Source organism: Ascaphus truei, chromosome 11 (assembly GCF_040206685.1).
Source record: "Ascaphus truei isolate aAscTru1 chromosome 11, aAscTru1.hap1, whole genome shotgun sequence".
NCBI classification, from domain to species: domain Eukaryota; kingdom Metazoa; phylum Chordata; class Amphibia; order Anura; family Ascaphidae; genus Ascaphus; species Ascaphus truei.
In genome coordinates this window covers 56,970,169-56,974,722 of record NC_134493.1, presented here as the reverse complement: position 1 = coordinate 56,974,722, position 4,554 = coordinate 56,970,169, and positions in this window count along the sequence as shown.

Below are 4,554 nucleotides of genomic sequence, written 5' to 3'. Positions count from 1 at the left end.
GGACATTTGGTGAACTCAGAAACAGGTGTTTGGGACAAACATAATCCCCATTTTAGTACGAAAAACAGATAGAAATACCGCGAGTTTGTAGGACTCCCTTGTTATTTGTTCCAGCAGGACTTGGTGTGAATCACCTAATATCCTCGGAGAATCTTTCCATGTTAAAGTCTGTTCTGGTCGCTCTTCCCTACTGAGTATGCTGACAATCGCAGTGCCTATTACCCGCTATATCGTCCCATGAAGCGTACATCTCGCGCACCTGTGGTCAGGGAGGTTTTACCATGTTGCGGTCTACAAGTCATTGATGTTCCTCTCTAAAGATCGACAAATACATTTTTATAAGGGCCAGTACGTTTTGTGGCCAGTTCATGGGTTTCTGTCTCTGATATTTCATTATGACTAGGTCCATAACAGAGGAAAGAGTTCTATTTTCCCAGCAGGACATCATTAAAATCCTATCTGTGGTTAAATGGGTGTTTATCTCAGGAAATAAGTGAGGTGGTGTTGTCTGTGAAAGGTTTCTCTGGATCAGTAGACACTCTTCATTGGCTGATGTCGCCCAAGTATTGTTTTAATGGCCAGTTATACACCCTGGTATATCAGTAATCCTCTCTCTGGTAAGCAGGCGCCTGTCATCGTGGTTGTCACAAACCACCACTGTGAGGTCACTACGAGTCCATGATATTAGGGAGCACAACCAGCTTCAGAGCTCACTTCATCCCAGTGGTTTGCCTGGGCAGACCGTGAGCCGCTTGTGACCTGTAACTGTTCTTTTATACTCAGGGAGCTGTAACCGTGCCGGCTTTTGGGAACCTGAAGTTCTGCTTTTGGCTGAAGGAAGAATGGCGTATTCTCTCACCAACGTGGGACCGCCGTTTCTTACACCTTCAGTGGTCATTCTAGTGCAGGCCGCATCACAAGTCCCTGTTGTACAAATACAACCCAGTGCTCAAGGTAAGCCACGACTTACCTGTTAGTTACTTAATTTTGATAATGTACTTAAAATCCCTGTGAGATCTCCATAGAGATCTCCTCATGTTGAGTGTCGGTGAGGTGTCCGTGAGGCTGTTTCCCTGGTTCCGGGTTTGTTTTTGTCACGCTGCTATGGAAACATAAAGGCTGGTTCTGATTTATAGGTCATAAGAAACTCTGATGACATCACAAAGGAAGAGCATGACATCACTCAGGGAGGGGACACAAAACAGCAAGGGAGAAGACAGGAAATTACCCTCTTATAAAGTAACCTTATTCTCTTAAAGGAGTGAGATCTATGGGGCTCCCCTTCCACTCAGGAACCTTCTGTTAGTTATAATATACAAGATCTAGAACCCATAATAATGGCCCTTTACCGACAGAGGATCCCAATGAGACCCCATTAATCACTGTGACCTTGTGCTGATCAGAGGCCTATAGAGGCTTCATTCAACCCCCAATGTCAAATTTATATCTACAGTATATCAGGCCACACTCACTATATTGGCCATAAAGCAGTTCCCACTGACCCAAAAAGCCAAAAAGGATGACTTGCTCGTCACCACCTGGGTTAATTCCCTGGCCAACCTGACCCAACGTGCTTGTTACCAGAGAAAAGACATTGTTAATATTTTCTCTTATCACAGAATGAATCACTTCTATCCGTGTAGAATGCCCCAATAACCCCTCACTGACAGACTAACATTAACTACATTATAAAACATGTCCTACATCAGGACTACACAGCCCACAATGCATTGCAATGAAGTCTCCAAGAAAACAATTATTAGTCTTGAGTTACAGTACATCATCTGTTCCATGTCTCCCTTCCCATGCTGGTGTGCTCTGTCTCTTCCCATGCTGGTCTGCTCTGTCTCTTCACACTGCTTTCTTCTTTCTACCTCTAGGAATTGCTTTGATGAACCATTACTTTGTTCAGAATCTCCCAGGACCTCTTGAATTACAGCAGCTGCCTTCCACATCCACCGCGCTCTCCACGTCCACCGCGCTCTCCACGTCCACCGCGCTCTCCACATCCACCGCGCTCTCCACATCCACCGCGCTCTCCAGCAATTCCAGCATCAACAATTTCACCGTCCAGAGGCCTGAAGACAGAAACATTATTTTACATTCAGGAATCCGCAGTGATCAAGCGAAGTCACACATTCCCACTGTGTTGGGGAGTGATGTATTTGTGGTTTCCCATGGCATTTCTCGGTCTAAACAGGCGAAGGTGCCCAAACTTGTGAAGGACAATGTTCCAGAGTTGCCTGTTGCGGTGAGGACACCGGAATGTCATTCTGTGATGCCCAAGACTCCCGCCCCACCAGAAGATGACATAACCAGTCCCTCTATGGGGCTGAAACCCTGGTACAGATGGTGTCACCCCAACCAGAAGAGAAGGCACATGATGAAGAGGGTCAAACCAGGAGGCATCTGCTGGCCACTAGAAATCCAACTCAACTGGCAGAAGCTCCTTGATGACCCTTCTCGGCCCATGAGGTGCCGACCTGAACACTTCCTCAATCACCCGACAGCTGAGAACAGAGAGAAGATGATGCATAATCACCCATATATGTGGGTTAAAATACCCGGCATTCAAAGCAACAAATGAAACGTCATCTCTCCTCCACATGTCACACAACTAATCCTAGAGATATTTCTACAAAACCACAAATCTTCTGTACATCCTCAATTTAGATGTGTAATTAAAATGATATATGTTACCAAACTACTGTCTGATTATTAATGCATTTAAGTGCTACGGGGTATAAATGAGGCCATTCATTCTTCTGTTGCCGGCCATAGAATGGGACACAGAGCTGGGATTACATCCCATGTGGGTGGTGACAGTTTACTTGTTTATTAAGATAGTCATATGTAATTCAAAATCCCAGTATTGTATTGTATATCTTTATTTATATAGCGCCATTAATGTACATAGCGCTTCAAAGTAGTAATACATGTGGTAAACAAATAAATAACAGATAATATAAATAACATCATGGGAATAAGTGCTTCAGACATAAAAGTAACATTAAGGAAGAGGAGTCCTGCCCGAGGAGCTTACAGTCTAATTGGTAGGTAGGGAGAACGTAGAGAGACAGTAGGAGGGCGTTCTGGTAAGTGCGTCTGCAGGGGGCCAGGCTTTATGTGTCGTGTTCAGAATATTCACAGTGCTATTCATATGCTTCTTTAAGCAAGTGTGCCTTAAGGTGGGTCTTAAAGGTGGATAGAGAGGGTGCTAGTCGGGTACTGAGGGGAAGGGCATTCCAGAGGTGTGGGGCAGTCAGTGAAAAAAGTTTAAGACGGGAGAGGGGTTTAGATACAAAGGGGGTAGAAAGAAGACATCCTTGAGCAGAACGCAAGAGTCGGGATGGTGCATAGCAAGAAATTAGGGCTGAGATGTAAGGAGGAGCAGAAGAGTGTAAAGCTTTAAAAGTGAGAAGAATGGAGTGTGAAATGCGGGATTTGATCGGAAGCCAGGAGAGGGATTTCAGGAGGGGAGACGCTGAGACGGATTTAGGAAAGAGTAGAGTGATTCTGGCAGCAGCGTTTAGGATAGATTGTAGGGGAGACAGGTGAGAGGCAGGAAGGCTGGACAGCAGGAGGTTACAGTAATCAAGACGGGAGAGAATGAGGGCCTGAGTCAGAGTTTTAGCAGTCGAGCAACAGAGGAAAGGGGCGTATCTTTGTTATATTGCGGAGGAAAAAGCGACAAGTTTTAGAAATGTTTTGAATGTGAGGGGCGAATGTGAGGGAGGAGTCGAGTGTGACCCCATGGCAGCGTGCTTGGGCTACTGGGTGAATGATCGTAGTTCCAACAGTAATGTGGAAGGAGGTAGTAGGGCAAGATTTGGGAGGAAGTATGAGGAGCTCTGTTTTAGCCGTGTTGAGTTTAAGGCGGCGGAGGACCATCCAGGATGATATAGCAGAGAGACATTCAGAAACTTTGGTTTGTACAGCAGGTGTAAGGTCGGGTGTTGAAAAGTATATTTGTGTGTCGTCAGCATAGAGGTGATAATTAAACCCAAAAGATGTTATTAGGTCACCTAGAGTGTGTACAGAGAAAAGAGAAGAGGTCGCCAGGACAGAGCCCTTGGGTACCCCCACAGAGAGATCAATAGAGGAGGAGGTGTTAGCAGAAGAGACACTGAAAGTACGATGGGAGAGGTAGGATGAGATCCAGGATAGAGCTTTGTTCCGAATACAAGAGTATGGAGAATATGAAGGAGAAGAGGGTGGTCCACGGTGTCAAATGCTGCAGAGAGGTCGAGTAATATGAGCAGAGTATAATGACCTCTGTCTTTGGCAGCATGGAGGTCATCAGTTATTTTAGTGAGGGCTGTTTCCATGGAGTGAGCAGTGCGGAAGCCAGATTGTAAGAGGGTCTAGGAGAGAATAGGTGTTGAGAAAATGGAGCAAGCGAGAGAATACAAGACGTTCAAGGAGTTTAGAGGCAAAAGGCAGGAGGGAGACAGCTCGATATTAGAAGGACGGGTAGGGTCAAGCTTGCTGTTTTTGAGTAATGGTATGACTGTTGCATGTTTGAAGGAGGATGGAAAGGTTCCAGAGCAGAGG